Source organism: Prionailurus bengalensis, chromosome E3 (genome assembly GCF_016509475.1).
Source record: "Prionailurus bengalensis isolate Pbe53 chromosome E3, Fcat_Pben_1.1_paternal_pri, whole genome shotgun sequence".
Classification (NCBI taxonomy): domain Eukaryota; kingdom Metazoa; phylum Chordata; class Mammalia; order Carnivora; family Felidae; genus Prionailurus; species Prionailurus bengalensis.
The window spans coordinates 4,314,864-4,331,688 of record NC_057357.1 but is presented as its reverse complement, the minus strand read 5'-3'; the positions used below and the strand labels follow the sequence as shown (position 1 = coordinate 4,331,688).

At 51.1% G+C, this 16,825-nt stretch overlaps 1 long non-coding RNA gene across 1 annotated transcript; it reads right to left on the bottom strand.

The window, feature by feature from the left end:
- Window positions 1-5,216: 5,216 nt before the first annotated feature.
- LOC122471232 lies at window positions 5,217-16,586 on the bottom strand. The gene is made up of 4 exons (XR_006294151.1): window positions 15,060-16,586; window positions 10,623-10,906; window positions 9,480-9,581; window positions 5,217-5,755 (listed from the first exon to the last, which is right to left on the bottom strand). It is a non-coding gene; the product is annotated as an uncharacterized LOC122471232 (long non-coding RNA).
- Between the last annotated feature and the right edge of the window lie 239 nt (window positions 16,587-16,825).

Sequence of the window (16,825 nt, the reverse complement as noted above, 5' to 3'; positions counted from 1 at the left end):
GTGTGGCCGGGCTCCTGCCTCCGCTCTCTCCTGTCTTTACCTGCCAAAGTCGGGAATCGTGCCAGGCACACGGTGGCTGTACCAGACCTGCAAAGAAGCGATGCCCTGGGCCCCCGACGGCCCTGAGGGGTTTTCACCCTCGGGCCGGGGTGGGTACGTGCAAAGCACAACAGAGCCCCAGCAACAAGAAAGGGTGCCTCTGGAACCCTCAGCGTTAGAGCTGGCTGAGTCTGAAGGCAGGTAGATGGGGCCGAGGAGGAGAAGCCTCAAAGTTCGGAAGCTCCTGGTCCATACCTGCATCCTCAAAGGGTTGGAACTCACTTAATATCTGTCAAATGCCTCCAGAACCCAGACCCCTGTGTTTGTATCGTCTTCCCTTTCCCGTCTGCTGAGTGTTACTTCCTGCTGCTGCCCTATCCTTCTGGGATGCTTCCTGTGGCCCCAGGACTGCTTCCTGCCTGTTCGCGGCGTCCTGAGGGCTTCCTGTCATGCAGCCACGGGAACTGTGACCAGTGTGGAGCAGGACTGCACTTTTGTACAGCTGCAAAAGACAGCCAGAGAGAGAGAGAGAGAGAGAGAGAGAGAGAGAGGCTGTGTTGCTCATCTGTTGCTGGGTGGTAAATGGCTCCAACGTGCTGAAAACACAAGAACACGTATCACCTCAGTTTCTGTGGGCCTGGAATTGGGGAAGGAACGACTCAGCTGGGTCGTTCTTGCATGGGGTGTCTCAGGAGGTTGTGTCAACGTGTGGGTCGGGGCCGCATCTCCTGGAAGTTTACCTGAGACTGGAGGGCCCACCTCCCAGGTGACGCGCTCCGGCGAGAGCACACGAGGAAGCCCCACCCTGCCGTTTCTACAGTGTCCCTGTGGTTACACGGTCACCCAGTTCAGCACGGGAGGGGCCTCCGCAGGAGTGTGGCCACCAGCAGGGGAGTTGGAAGGAGTGGGGGGTGGCGCCTGGGTGGCTCGGTCGGTTGAGCGTCTGACTTCGGCTCAGGTCATGATCTCACGGTTCGGGAGTTTGAGCCCCGCGTCGGGCTCCGTGCTGACGGCTCAGAACCTGCTTCGGATCCTCTGCCCCCCTCGCTCTCCGCCCCTCCCCCATTTAGCAGCCAGACAATATGCTGGTGATGATATGCCGGCTGGCGACGTAGGACAGAGCCAACTGTGTTGAGTTGCCACAGTGAAGTCAAAGCGGCAGGAAGGTGTGCCGGAGGGGACACAGGCTCTGGAGCCCGCTTCTCTGTTACCCAGTCACGTGACCTTGGGCGAGTTATTTGGCCTCTCCGGGCTTCAGAGTCCTCGGCTATAACGCGGACTTAGAAGGGTGTTGGAGGGCTTACAAGAAATAATGTTGATGGGGCTCCAAGACACTCGGAACCTCATTCACATTGCTTCCGGAAACGCAGAGCGCTTTACAAGAACAGGCTGGGAGATGAGGAGAGCCAGACTCTTAGCCCAAAGCCCACCCCGCCCGGCAGGCCTTGCAAAGCAGAGCCCCCTGCACGTGTTGCAAGACAGGCCGCTTCCCCTCGCCCGATGGACACCCCAGGGGATGTTTTTCCCTCCTCTGTTAAGACCTGATGGAGACTCTGGGGGCAAAGCTCACGGAAATGTGCGGCGGACCCCTAGGGCTGAGAGGTTTTCGTTCTCACGCTTGTCTTCGTCGCGAGGTCAGCATCCACTGCGTCCACCCTGGGGGGGCTTCTCTGGCCCCCGCTGGGTCTCCCGGCGCCTCCTGCTCTCGGACTTCTGTTCTGGAAAGCTGTCTCCCCCACTTGGGCACCGAGGTTTGCCCCGTGGCCTCCCTTTTCTGGCCGATCTAGGAGTTGTTGATTTTCAGCGTGTTCGTTCGGCTTCTATCGTGTGGCGTGGATCGGGGGGCAACGTGTAAGCTCCGGGCATGAGGGACCGGACACGGGAAGCAGCTGTTTCTGCTTCTTGGCGAAGCTCCGTGCATCCTCTCCCACCACTAACTGCTCAATGCCCCTCTTCCTCTGCCCCTCCCCTGCTGGTGAGGTCTCTCTCTCTCTCTCAAAAATAAATAAACATTAAAAAATATTATTAATATAGTAATAGTTTCCACAGGGGTTACAGTTTGAAATGATAATATTTGGGATATATTGGCTTAAATAAAGTGTATCACTGAAATTAATTTCACCTATTTCTTTTTACCACTGTAATGCAGCTCCTGGAAAATTTAGAACTTACATCTGTGCCTCTCATCTGTGGGTCATATATTTCTACCCCATGGTGCGTTAGAGGCCAGTGAAACTTTTCTGGTCCGGTCAATGTCTCTGTCTTCATGACGATGCTTTCCATTTGTGTTAGAGCAGAGCGAGGGCTCCTAGCTATCAATTCGGTGCCTCTGTGTGGTTGTGGTGTGTTTTCCTTCCTGTTTTAGTTGCCAGGTCGCCTTGTGCAACTCGTAGCGTCCGAGGGGGTCTGCGCCTGTAGCTGAATCTGCCCGAAGGAGGTGCAGAGACGGAAGGAACGTGCAGACTGTCCGGGAAGCTGTGCTGTGTCTGCCCCGGGGTGTTTTGGTTTTCGGCCAAGGAAAGCAACACTGGCCAACTTAAACAAGAAGGGAATTTATCGGCGTGATGCTGGACGGTTCACAGAACCAAAGAAAGCTGAGATCCGGGTTCCCGAAAAGGGTGGGAGTCAGCTGCCGTGGGGATTAATAGCAGAGCACCCCAAGGCTGCTCTCTCGGGTCGGGGGGGGGGTGGAGATCAGCTCTGGCTTCTCCCCTTTTCACACCATCCCACATGAGCTGAGCGAGAATGTCCAGGAGACAGCGGCTGACTGGCTCCCCGAGGCTCCGGGCCCGGGGCCTGGATCGAAGGTGGGCAGACCACGGAAGACGCAAGCAGAGGCTGGCCCTTACTCACAGCAAAGTCTGGCCACTGTTAGTAGAAGGGGGAGGGTGTGCCGAGCAGGCAGAGACGATAGACGTCACTGCCTCACTCCTGCCTAGTGTTGTCAGTGGCCACTGCGGGACGTGGCCAATTCAGCTTTCTTTCTTTCTTTCTTTTGAGACTCTTAAGTTCATCTTTTCAAACTTTAAAATATGGAAGCATGTACCAAAGAGGACAGAATAATAAAATAAATCTCCGTGTATCCATCCATCCCCTGGCTTCCACAACGGTCAACTTATTGGCAGGCTGGTTTCATCTATAAGCCCACCCAGATCCTCCTGTATTATTTCGAAGCAAATCTCAGGCATTATATCATTTCCTGTAACTCCGTATGCATCTCTAAAAGACAAGAGTTTGTTTTAAAGAAACCATAACCGTGATATTATCACCGGTAAAAGACTCCCAACAATGTCTTAATATTATCAGATTTCTGGCCAGTGTTCAGATTCTGATTTTTTTTTTTTTAACGTTTATTTATTTTTGAGAAAGAGAGAGACAGAGCATGAGTCGGGGAGGGGCAGAGAGAGAGGGAGGCGCAGAATCCGAAGCAGGCTCCAGGCTCTGAGCCGTCAGCACAGAGCCCATTGTGGGGCTCGAACCCACGAACCCCGAGATCATGACCTGAGCCGAAGTCAGACACTTACTGTCTGAGCCGTGCCCCTAGCGTCTCCTTTTTTAACAACTTTATTGAGGCCTGACGTTTTCCATATTAAATTCACACAGTTAGTGTATGGCCTGATGACTTTTAGTCCTGTCCAGTTTTCAAATGTCTTAGAACGTTTCCGTCACCAAAAATGCTCCCTTACCACTCTTGCAGCCAAGTCCTCACAATCTTTTCACAATCTAGCGAAAAGTTAAACATACACTCAGTGTGCAATGCAACGCATCCACCCCTAGGAATCTGCTCGAGAGAAGTGAAAACACATGTCAAGGACTACTCCGTGAATGTTTAGAGCAGAATTATTCATAAAACCCAAGCTGGAAACGATCCGTATGTCTATCATCTAGTGGGCTCATTGAAAAGAAAACGGTATTTTCGTACAATCAAGTATGCTCCGCACGAGCGGGGACGGGTAGAGGATACGTGCAACAATACAGATGAACCCCAAACCTTGTGCTCAGTGAGGGAAGCAGACAGTGGACCACACGAGGAGTGACTCCAGGCGTAGGAAAGGGGTAGAAAGGAAATTTTAGAGGAGAAGGCGTATCGGGGCTGGCTGGGCCGCCCCTCCTGGGAACTCTTCTCTCTCTGTCCTTCTCGGAGGCTCTCACTGGAAACTGGTGCTTTCAGTTCTGCAATCCCAGCTGCCCTAAAACGGGGGCACACGAGGCCCGGCTACTTCCAGAAATAAACGCAGAGAGAACAAGATACAAATTTAGATATCGGGAAACGTCCTGCCATGTGCACTTTAAGAATCATGCCTTTATGTCTTGAAACAGCGATACTTTGGGGGCGCCTGGGGGGCTCAGTCGGCCAAGCGTCCGACTTCAGCTCAGGTCATGATCTCGCGGTCCGTGAGTTCCACCCCGCGTCGGGCTCTGTGCTGACAGCTCGGAGCCTGGAGCCTGCTTCGGATTCTGTGTCTTCCTCTCTCTCTTTGCCCCTCCCCCCACCTCAAAAAAAAAAAAAATAAAAACTTAAAAAAAAATAAAATCAAGTAAAATAAAATACATGAGCAAAAAGCTCTCACTTAGTCCTTCCTACAAAACGCTTTGTCACCCACACAGATGACAGTATGCTTCCGCCCCTAGGTTAGCAGAGCCGACGGCACATGGGCGCCGTGGGTGTGGGGACAGGCACTGGAACCAGACCCCCTTAGGCTTCAGGTGTGACTCCAGCACTAACTACCTGTGTGACCGTGGGGCTCCCCATGCCTCAGTTTCCCCACTGCCTGTAAACCTCCGGACTAAATGAGGGTCATGTGTGTAAAGGGCTCCGGGCAGCGCCCGGCAGGAAAGCGACATCCCAGTCACGCTATTCAGCACTGGGTTGACGCGCCCTACTGCCCCTCAAGAATCGTCAAATCTGCTCAACGGCCACTAATTTCTCCTGTTTCAACCTAAAATTATAACCGGGACTCAAGTTTAAAAACACAGGCCCAAGTGTGGGAGCGCAACCAGAGATCCCCGGAGGTCTGCTCGCGGGAAGACTCGGAACCAAAGGCCGTGAGACTAAATGAAACTGGTCTTTACCAATTCCACGCCACGGGGGCGGGGGCTGCTGGTCTCATCCTCCCCCCACGCACAGCACCGCGTCCCCGTTGCGAAGCGGGAGAAAAGGGAGAAACAAACGCAGCTTCCCACACGTGTGAAGACGTTCGTATCTTAGGGAAGGAAATGGAATTCGAGAAGTCTAACTTCTGGCCTAACTCCCAGCCATTTACAAAAAAGCGTGGCTGTGCTAGACACAGTTGGTGCTCCGGTAATTGGAAGCAGCTGAAATGCAGCCTCTGTTGTGCGTGTACCTTGCGGATGACGTGGTGTGGGGAGGCCACGAGATGCGTGTGAAAAGTGCACGGCCCGGCGTCCCTCGGCTGTGCAATACGTGCCGATCGGATTTCCCCTCTACGGTTTATCCTGTTGAGGCTTCAAAGGAAAAAAACAAGCTGGCTGAGAGAGTCTGACGAAGTTTACGGTGATCAAAAAGATGAAATCTATAAGACAGAATGCTGCTCAGTCTTTTACGTCTACCACTGCCATCGAGAATGAGCAACCAGCTGTTGAGTTTGAAGTGAGCTGACACATTCGCTTCCAGGTTTGAAATCCTCCCTGGCAAGCGTTTTCTTACCGTGCCAACAGCAGCAAATATAGGCCCTGAAGGAGATTTACAACCAACCTAGAATAAGAAAATAAGTAACGTCTGAGAAAAGGATCAAATAAATATAAGGTTAAAAAAAAAAAAAAAAGAGTACAGGACCCCCAAGATTCCTGAACCTCTCTCGAAACCAAAAACCCCTGATTCCCTTGGAATCATGACTTGGAAACAGTCATGCTTGACCCTAAGCACAGAAAGACAATGGCAGTTCCTGTAACACCTCCGTGTTTCCCTTTGGTGACGGTGGTCACCCAGCAGCGACCCGCCACGGGCGGGCCAGATTTACCACCCAGTCCCTCCCCTACAGAATGTAATTAGCCATCGAAGATTCAAAACGTGACAAGATGGAGATCATTCTCCTCTGTAGGATGCCGGAGGTGAAGCCGTGTTCGAGCGAGGAAGGCGGGGGCGCTTGTCCTGCAGGTGACCGCCGTCAGGAGTCCTGGCTTCTGGTGGGTGTGACCCAGGCGGTGTCACAGGGTGGTTAATGATTATCGTCTGCAGTTAAAAGGGCAGAGCCTCCTAGCAGCCTCCTCCGTATCCATTCTGCACTTCCTCTGGTTAGTACAACTCCGGTTTTGCCCAGGAGGGTACGGAGCCCAGCTAAAACACAGCGTGTCTCAGCCTGCCTTGAGGCCAGGGGTGGCCACGCAATGTTCTGTGGCTAACGTGCTCAAACAGAGGTCACAGAGCTCAGGATGACAGACTCGCTTACCCTTAGAGTTTTATCACGTTATGTGTGCAACCTTGAATAATGGGTTGCATTTATTTGTTTTTACGCTTTTTATGATTGGAATGATACTGCATAGGCCTTCTTGTTTATTTTGAGTCGGGGGAGAAGATGCAGAGAGAGAGAGGGAGAGAATACCAAGCAGGCTCTGTGCTGTCAGCACGAACTGCGAGATCACGACCTGAGTCATGATCAAGTCGGATGCTTAACCCACTGAGACACTCAGGCACCCCTGTGTAAGGTCTTCTGTGTCTGGCATTTTACAATCAAATTGTTTGGACCATGTGTCCATAGTTTGCAAGTGGTCCATTCATTTCCAATGCTTTCTAGCATTTCCCCTGTAGGAATATGCCATACTTTGTTCATTCAACTGTAGATGGACATTTTCAGCAATTACTCTAAGAACACTTCCCGTCTGTATATCCCGGAGCACAGGAACACACATCTCTCCAGGTGCTTCTCAAAGTGTGGTTCCCTAGATCAGCAGTGTCAGCATTACCTGTGGACTTGTTAGAATGCAGATCTGGGGGTCCACCCAGACCTTCAGACTCACATTCTGGGAATGGGGCCCAGAAGCCCCCCAGGAGATTTGGACACATGAGAACTTCTGTTCTCGGTTATATATCTAGACGTACACTTGGAGTCACAGGATAGGCAAACTTCAGATCTCCCAGATAATGTCAAACTATTTTCCAAAGCCTTTGTCCCAATCTGCACTTCTGCTTACAGTGTATTTCAGCCCCCCTTGCTCCATATTTTTGCCATCACTTGGCTCGGTCAGACTCTTAAATTGTCAGCCTGGAAGCTATGAAGCTGCCTCATCATAGTTTTAATAGTGTGTGACATAGTTTTAATAGTTTTGTGTGACTTCTGATGAGGTTGAACCTTTACTGGCCATCCAGATAGGCCCTTCCATGCAGTGCCTGTTCCAGTTTTTTACCCATTTCTCTCTTGGGTCATCTGTTTTTGTTTTGTTTTGTTTTGTTTTGTTTTGTTTTGTTTGTTTTTGTTTTTTCCTCATTGGTTTGAAGCTCTTTAAATATTTGGAAAATGGGTCTTGGTTGGTTATTCCTGTGCAGGTTATCTCCTTCCAGTCTGAGCAAAGCTGTTGCTACACTTTGAGGAACAGCTTCTTGATTTTAATTTAGTCCGGCTTGCCCTGTTTTCATTTATGATTGGTGCTCTCAATGACTTGTTCAAGAAGTTATTCCCTACCCCTCAGTCATGAAGATGTTCTCCTACAGTGTCTTCTAAAAGATTGTAGCTCTGCCTTTCACATTTAATTCTTTGATCCACCTGGAATTGACTTTTTGCATACGATGTGAGGTAGGGGTTCCATTTCTTTGACAGATGTGTACGTACATAATTTTCTTGGTATCATTGGTTGAAAACTACGTCTTTCCCCCAACGGCTCTGCAGGGCCACTCTGTCACATACTGAGTGCTCACATGTACACAGATCTGTTTCTGAGCATTCTGGCGTCTCCTCTATGTATTTGTGTATACTTGGATCAAGACTACACAGTATCGGATGCCATACCTCCTCTGCTGCTTCCCTATACCAGAATTCCTCCTCTCAGAGAAGCTTTAGGTGCCTTGGGTCGGACTGTTCCCTTGCTCCCATTTCATAGGGTCAGGATGCCTTAAGAGTTGTCTGTAATTTTGCCCTGGCTCACACACCTCATGCCCCCTCTCCACACACCATCCCTGCCTGTTGACATCTCACGTTTCCTGCAAGGCTGCCCTCAAATGCCGACACCTCAGTTCACTGGCAGCCAGAGTGATTCCTTCCTCTTCAGACAGAGCCAGTGGGGAGGATGACTGCATGAGAACGCTGGGGTTGCTGTAACGAAGTACCACAAACCAAGTGGCTTAATCCACAGAAATGCATCGTCTCTCAGTCTGGAGGCCAGAAGTCTGAGATCGAGGTATCAGCAGGGCCAGCCCCCTTTTTATGAGAACCCCAGTCACTCTGGATTAGTGGCCACCTACTCCAGTATGGTTTCACTTTAATGAATGACATCTGCAATGACCCTATTTTCAAGTAAGGTCACATTTGGAGGGACTAGGGGCAGGGTTTCAACATGTGACTACTGCAGGGACACAGGCTGACCCAGAACAATGACCATATAATTGATCATCTGAAACTGGGACATTTTGGAGAGTAAAATAGGGCAGTAGTAACTGTACCAGGCTCAGTGTAAACTGTGAGTTCTCTGGATAATCCACAACACGTGGGTGCCCTACGGAGACGAGGGGGAGGTTCACATCATGCAAACACGTCTAACTTCGGCACTGGCTCAGTTAGCAGGTTTTAACTGCAAATAACAGAGAAGCCAACCCAGTGTGGCTCTGACGCAGAGGGGATTTATGACCTCACGTGTAAGAACTTAGGAGAAAGGACAGGCCTAGGATGTGCTGATTCAGTGACTCCGTGGTGCCATCAAGGACTCCATTTCTCTCCACCATGTGGCACCTGTGTCCTTGATGTATTGGTTCTTGTACTTTCGAGTGCCTGAAGGGGCCTTGGGCCCCGTCTTCCCAAACCAGGATCCAGAGACCATTTTTGCTTCATGCGTCTCTCTTTAGGAACAAAGACTCCAGCCCACTTCGCTTCATGTCTTGTCGGCCCAAATTACACTCCCCACCTGTGCCTAAGCCATGGGGGATGTGGGACCACCACACCCTTCCTAGCTTAGTCGTGATCCTCTCTTAAGAGCTGGGCCCCACTTCTCCTGCAGCAGATAGCAAGTATGTATCTGGACAAAATCTGGGATCTCTCTGCAGGAAGAGGAGAAGGGTGGGCGGGGGCTTCTAGGTAGGCAGCAAAAATGCACCTGCCACAACAGGGCACAGGGCCGACGGTGAGGACCGGCAGCGTGGAAGGAGGTAAAAGGAGAGATTCTCACAGCTGCGTGTGGAAGCAAAAAGTAGGCCCCTCGAATCTTCACCACGTTCATTCTTTCTGGGACATTTATGAAACCCAACGTCTTGGGGAGCCGGCAGTGGTACTCACGTCTCGTAAGGTGGAAGGTGTGATGATTAAGGTTAGATGGTTTTGTTTTGTGGCCCTGGACGGAAGTCACTTCACAGGGGATCGCTCTGCAATGTGGCATCACTAGAGAGTACCAGTGAGAAACAGGCAATCAGTGAAAATGATGGTTACCAAGCAACAAGCTAGCACAGCAAGAATGGAATAAAGGGGACTTAAAAGGGCCACGGAAATCAATCAGCAGAAAAAGGCGGCATACGCGAGAAAAAGCACCTCGGAGAGCCAATCCAGTTTCTGCTAAATTTCATTTTTAAAAATGACACTTTCCCTGATTTGAAATGCAATATATGTTCATTGTATAAAATCAGGAAATACTTATAAAAAAGAAACTAGTCGTGTGCCTAATCTCACCACTGACTACTTTCAATAGTTTGGGGCATTTCCCTGAGAACACACACACACACACACACACACACACACACGCACACACACGCTCACACTCTATCTCGTATCTTACCTTTTTCATGTCGCGTTACTTTGTATGGTATTTCCCCATTCTTAAAAGTCCTCAGTCGACATCATTTTAATAACTGCCTAGCACACACACTGATCAATCACTCTGCAAAACACCATCACTTTGTGCTTTGGAATGACTATCACAGGGGTGTGGGTGGTGGGGAGGAAACGGGGAGATGAGAAGCTAAGTGCCAGCATTACTCACGTATCCACTTGTTGGATTGTGAAGTTAAGCCAAAGGCTTAGCCTCCTTCTGATCTCTTCTTCAGTTTGGGGAAAAGAAAGCCTGTGTCGAGGACGGGGTGGGAGGAATGTCTCTGATTTGTGTGTGTGTGTGTGTGTGTGTGTGTGTGTGTGTGTGTGTGTGACAGGGGAACCCTGTGTGTTGATGTGTGCTGTAAACCATAAAGCAAAACACAAAACTTTCCGATTATTAGTGACATTTTTCAAAAAGATAAGCCATCGAGCGCCTGAGCCCTTCCTGGAATAACAGTGAGCTAATAGGTACAGTAAGGTACCCAGCTGTACCTTAAATTTCCTCCCTTCACTGGTGTGATGGATCCTCAGGAAGCACTGAAGAACCATTATCCTAATCATCTCTCCTATTAAGAGTGTCAATTTTTTAATAAAAAAAAAAACAACAAAACTCACAATGGCAAGGCTGCAGAAGTTATTTTTTTTTTTCACTGTCCTCGTAGGATTTCCCTGCTATTTGACAGTGTGTATTAGGCCAGACTAATTTCCAGTCATTTTATTCTGTTAACCTTCAAGGAGTGATCAGGCCTGGTTGGTCACAGATCAAGCCACATCATCTGTTTCTCAGGTTTATTATTTCGGCAAGGAGAGCATCTGCCCTCTTGGGTTGAGACGTCATATTGATCTCCCAGTGTGATGATGCTATGTGTCCCCCATCCTTCCCGTTGTCTGCGCCATACCTGTTAAAAAAAATTTTTTTTTAATGTTTATTTTTTGAGAGAGAGAGAGAGAGAGAGAGAGAGAAAGCAAGCAGGGGAGGGGCAGAGAGAGAGAGGAGACACAGAATCCGAAGCAGGCTGCAGGCTCCGAGCTGTCAGCACAGAGCCCGACGCGGGGCTCGAACTCACAAACCGTGAGATCATGACCTGAGCCGAAGTTGGACACTGAACCGACTGAGCCACCCACGTGCCCCATGCCATACCTGTTTTAGATTCACGGGACTACTGCTGTATCCAAAACATGCCAGATTTTGTGTTTTGAAGTATACCTCCCATGTTGAGGCCTTTACAATGAATTGCATCTTTATCCATCTGACTTCCCAAGCTGAGAGGATGTGATTGTTTTGATACACTTCTGCCCTCATGGGAACGGATGGCCCTCAAATGTTCTTCGAGCCAGCTTTTTTTCCCTTTTTTTTTTAAATTAAATCTTTATGGAAAGGAATGTGCTTCCGTTCAGAGGCATAGAGGCCGCTCCCCATCCTGATAGGGGCCACAATATCGGGACAAAGAGGCTGTTTCTCTCTGCAACAGGACAGTCCAAAAGGCAGGCCCGCAGATATCAGGCCTGGTCCCCAGGAAATGAGGACTTGTCTTGGGGAATGATGGCTTGGTGTTTCTGTTCAAAAAAACAAGCCAAACTCACATTTACAGAATGATGCTTAAATGCAAGATTAGTTATTGGTTAATGCAGAGTGGCAACATCAGAAAAAAAGAGAGACACAGGAGTTAAGAGTCAAGGTTGTGTCAGAGGCTGGAGTGAAATGGGATTTTTTTTCTCTTTCTCACCTTTTTCGTATGTGTCTGCTTTCAAAAAAAATCGTTTAATTGGGTCTTTTTTGCTTTTTAAAATAAACAAGGAAGGGGCGCCTGGGTGGCTCAGTCGGTTAAGCGTCTGACTTCCACTCAGGTCATGATCTCATGGTTCATGGGTTCGAGCCCCGCGTCGGGCTCTGTGCTGACAGCTCAGAGCCTGGAGCCTGCTTCGGGTTCTGTGTCTCCCTCTCTCTCTCTGCCTCCCCACTCGTGGTCTGTCTCTTTCAAAAATAAATACATGTTAAAAAATTTTTTGGGGGCGCCTGGGTGGCGCAGTCGGTTAAGCGTCCGACTTCAGCCAGGTCACAATCTCGCACTCTGTGAGTTCGAGCCCTGCGTCGGGCTCTGGGCTGATGGCTCAGAGCCTGGAGCCTGTTTCCGATTCTGTGTCTCCCTCTCTCTCTGCCCCTCCCCCGTTCATGCTCTGTCTCTCTCTGTCCCAAAAATAAATAAAAAACGTTGAAAAAAAAATTAAAAAAAAAATTTTTTTTAAGTAATAAAAAAGTAAATAAAACAAGGAAGGGGCCATATGCGGGCGAGACCCCTTACTCACCACCCCTGCCTTGTCTATGGAGCACACAGACAGACTGGTCACATTCCAAATCCGCACCCCCCTCCCCCCCCGCCCCCCGCCCAGCTATTCTTGTTTGTGTGAGTCCCAGAGGCCCCAGCATCTTGTTAGTGTCATACTGGAGAGGAGTTGGGGAATCTTTCTGCTCAGGCCTCTGGAAAGCTCTTCCTGCTTAGAAAAGAGGTTTTGTTTGAGTCTTTTTGGCCTCTGAGGCACCAGAGGGAGTGATTAATAGGGAACCACCTCGAGATTTCAATAGAGCAGCAGCGTGGGCTCCCAGGGCGGGCAGGGCCTTTGTTTGGCAGAAAAAGCGGCCGATAAAGCCGAGAACGGCTGTCGGCCGGGAGTCCGGTCCTCAGGCCTGCTCGGTTTTGTCCCTGCCAGGCCAACCTCGAGCCCCCACGCCGGTCTGGGAAGATTCATCCGCCTGCGTCCTGGGCAGGGTGATTAGTAGGAGCTTTCTCCTCTGGGGAGGGGGGTCAAGTCTGGCAGGCAAAGGGGGGACCCGGGCCTCACGAAGCGCTCAGGCTGGGCCGGGGCCCAGAGACCCTGCTCTCTTTTGTGAGGTCCCGCAGGCAAGAGAAGGGCAAAGGCACAAGGGCGGTGATGGTGATGGTGGCACGCAGGCTTGCGGGGCAGGGGTGCGGGAGGGCTCCTTGGCGGAGGCCCGCACGCCCACAGACTTTGGGCGTCTGTGGCTGGGGGAAGCATGCGGGCCTGGGACTGGGGACCAGCCTCTTCTGACTGCAGGAGAAGTGGGAGGACGGGGACGAGGCCCAGCGGAATTAAAGCAGGAAGCGGAGCAACAGCCGGGAGGCCCAGGCCCGGAAACCGTGGCCGGTGCGGGTCCCACGCTGGCTCGATGCTTCCTTGTGTGCGTTTGCCCGTGAGCGTGAACGGGGGCATGAGCGGGTAGTTGTGGTCACATCAGAGTGAGGGGCAACGGGGTTGTCAGAGCCCAGAATCCCCGCCTCCGTTCTAACAACTGCCGAGGGGCGGGCAGGACGGCAGCATCCCGTGCGGATCCCAGAGTCAGGCGCTCAGCATTCGAGAAGCCTCTGCCAGCTCTGAGCACGTGGGGCCCCCACCCCACGCAGGCCGCCGATGCTAGCGTGCCCGACGGCGGCTTCTCTTTAGCACAAAAGTGCCTCCAGACAAGGCCTCAGAGGCCAGGGAGCGCGCGGGCAGATGTGGGGAGTGCGTTCGTCAGCTCAGCTGCCGTAACGAGCACACCACAGCCCGGACCACTGACAGACAACAGACGCTGATTTCTCACGGTTCTGGAGGCTGGGAGTCCAAGGTCAAGGTGCTGGCAGATGGTAGCCAGCACGCAGAACGCCTCACGGGGATTTAGCTATGACAAAATGGAAGCCAACGGGCCCCGCCCACCTTGCCCGACTCCAGGGGAGCTGCAGACACAGAACCCAGAATCCACTGTCCGTTGTCCCTCGTGTCCACAACCGCTCCCCCCATCAATGCAACAGCTTTTACATGACAACCTAATCAGGATGCGAGCTCAGCCGTCAACTACCAGAAAGCTCAACTCAAAATGGTCTGAACGATGCCCAGTGTGTCCATCCACATGACCAGGATCTGGATGTAGGGGGAATTTCAGGGTGGCTCGACCCCATGGTTCCAGCCACCTCAGACAATGATATCTGTGCTCCTCCTGTGGCAAGCCCCACGGCCACCACAGCTCACGCTCTCCCATGGCATCTGGAGAGGGAAAGGCCTTCCCTTCTCGAGGCTGTAGCTTAGGAGGTAAGAACCCTTTTGGGGGAAACTCCTATCAGACAGACACCTGACCTCTCCCGGAAGGCTTGGGGGATGGCAGACAGTGACTGACTTGGGTTCCTGAATCACTCACTATGCATGGTGTAGACCCATCCGTGCCCAGCTGGAGTCGGTCCCCCTCCCCGCCCCCTGACGGCTCCATAGCGGGTGAGGGCAGCAAGGGATGATGGCCACTTAACACGGTCCACTGAAAATGGTGGCCTCACCGAGACCTGTGCAGCTGTGCCATGAGGCAGGTACTGTGGTCACCTCCACTTGAAAGGAGAGGACAGGGAGGCCTGTTGGGACACACAGGTAGGCAGGAAGCTCTGGCACAGAGGTGAAAACGAGGCACAGGAGGGGCGCCTGGGTGGCTCAGTCGGCTGAGTGTCCGACTTTGGCTCAGGTCATGATCTCTCAGTCCGTGGGTTCGAGCCCCAGGTTGGGCTCTGTGCTGACAGCTCAGAGCCTGGAGCCTGCTTCACATTCTGGGTCTCTTTCTCTCTCTCTGCCCCTCTCCTGCTCACATTCTGCCTCTCTCTCTCAAAAAATAAATAAAAACATTAAACAATTTTTTAAAAAGAAAATGAGGCACAGGAGTCTAGCTCCCGACCTCACACCCACCGCACAGCTCGTGGACTCAGGACAGAGTCATTGCGGGCCGCGGGCGGGGGTGGGGGGGGTGAACCCATCCCAAACGGAAACCCACCTCGAGTTTCCTCACAGTGACACCATCTGAGAGCATTCTGGGCCAACACCGGGGTACGGTTCTTGCCTGCTATTTTCATTGTGCAATGTTTACATTTCTCCCCAACTTTTTAAAATGGGGAAATGTAACATTTCACACATACATAGAAAGGTGCATAAATGTAGCAAATGATGACATATTCACTTTCTGATGCAGTGTAACAAACGAGCACACATTTAGTAACTGACAAAGCACAGGTTGGTTACCTCAGGCTCCCCAGGGCAGGAGTCAGGGGTGGGCAGAGCCGCCGGCTCACGGTCTCCCGCGTAATCCAGGTGGGGGCTGGGCTTTGCTCTCGTCTGGAGGCTCCACTCTTTCCGGCTCATTCAGGCTGCTGGCACACGCGTGTCCTCGTGAGCACACAACCGAGGGCCCCAGCTTCTTTGTGGCAATTGGCTGGAGGCCACCCTCAGGTCCTGGAGGCGGCCCACCGTCCCCTGCCACGGGGCCTTCTCCAAGGGCTGTTCACGTGGCTGTGGCTCCTGCAAGGCCGGCAGGAGACTGTGTCTCCAGACATCATGGGATCGTGGGCGTGATGGGTGTGACATCCATCATCCTTCACATGTGAAGGGACACAGTCAAGGGAACGAGGGCCTACCCCACTCAGCAAACTCTGCTGGTCATAAGCACATGATGGGTCGGGCTCAGACTCAGGGGGAGGGGATGATACAGGGCACTGACTCGCCGGGGGTCACCTTGGGGGGCGCCTAAGTGGAACCCGGGGGGAAGAAACTGAACATCCAGGACCAACCCAGAAGCCTAGCTTACACAACCCCATCTCCACTTGGAGGTGACACCCGTGCGAGCCGGAGCTGGGGCAAGAGAATCAAATGTTAAATTTTCAGGAATTCTGTGGGCTTGCGGTTAAACAGACATTATCAAAAATTAAATTATAGAAGTTTACAGTGAAATCAGTACTCTTGATAACAAGGTCTCAAAACACGTTACTTCTCAATTATCCTACCGTGACCTACGTGCCTTGGGTTACTTCCATTTATTGGATCCATATGCTGGAAAGAGGGTTCCCAAGCCTCATTCTGACACTCCATGTTGGTTCAGGCACCCCACATTGGCCGCTTGAAATCAGCCATCAGAGAAACATTTATATTGTGGAAATCTGAACATGCTACAGTTCAGAGCTAGAAGGTTGAATCTGGCCTTTGCTGGAGCTAAGAACAGCTTTCATGTTTTGAAAGGGTGGTAAAAAAACAAAACAAAAGAAAAAATATGTGACAGACACTACATGTGTCTGGCAAAGCCTAAAATATTTCCCATTTGACCCTTCCGGGAAAACTCTCCCAACCTCTAGTCTACACTTAAGAAAGTAATGGAGAAAATTAACAATGTAGTTTAATTTAAAATGTTGCCAAAATTTTGACCAAAATGTGTCAACCCTGTATCCTTTACATTGTAACCGGCAGAAAACATGGAGGAAAAACCGTATTTGTGCCCTATGGGAAAACCATGATCCAATTTGGCCAAGAAGTTGCTCATGTCATTGATGAAATTCTCTTTGGCTTCAAAGTTCGTATCACATATTAATTACATTTAATGACAAGTTTATTGGGAAGCAACTCAGTTTGGCAGATCATGGGTGAATTTCAACTAGAGACTGGCTTTGGGTTTGAGAATTACGGGGGGGGGGGGGGTGCACCTGGGTAGCTTGGCTGGTGGGGCATCTGACTTGGGCTCAGGTCATGTTCTCTGAGTTCGTGAGTTCGAGCCCTATGTCCGGCTCTGTGCTGACAGCTCTGAGCCGGGACCAGCTTCAGATTCTGCGTCTCCCTCTCTCTCTGCTCCTCCCCCACTCACCTGTTTTCTCTCTCTCAAAAATAATTTTTTTTAAAAAAAAGAATTACTCAGGGAAGAGAGGGGCACCTGCCTGGCTCAGTCAGTTGAGCATGGGATCTTGACTTCAGCTTGGGTCATGATTCCAGGGTGACGGAATAGAGCCCCACGTCCAGCTCCATGG